Source organism: Cynoglossus semilaevis, chromosome 20, assembly GCF_000523025.1.
Source record: "Cynoglossus semilaevis isolate Cse_v1.0 chromosome 20, Cse_v1.0, whole genome shotgun sequence".
Taxonomy (NCBI): Eukaryota; Metazoa; Chordata; class Actinopteri; order Pleuronectiformes; family Cynoglossidae; genus Cynoglossus; species Cynoglossus semilaevis.
Window position 1 is genome coordinate 11378250 of NC_024326.1, and position 200 is coordinate 11378449.

The 200-nt window shown below is 33.0% G+C and overlaps 1 protein-coding gene across 1 annotated transcript in view; it reads right to left on the reverse strand.

Moving 5' to 3' along the window:
* Nucleotides 1-200, reverse strand: part of olfml2bb (olfactomedin-like 2Bb) — a 13038-nt gene that overhangs the window by 8916 nt on the left and 3922 nt on the right. The window lies entirely within an intron of this gene.

The following is a 200-nucleotide window of genomic DNA, read 5'->3' on the forward strand; positions in this document are numbered from 1 at the left end:
GGCTCTCTCTGTTAAGTTAGCAACAAACGCCTGGAGAGCACAAACACAGTGACAGAGAAAATGAAGTTTGATTTAGAAATATAATCCAATTTATAATATTTAAAATCTAGTTCCTTTAAAACTCTTTCTTTCCATTTTAGGTGTCTGGTAAGTTTACTCTACACGTCAGTTGAAATATTGATATCCAGCTGTCTAGATTT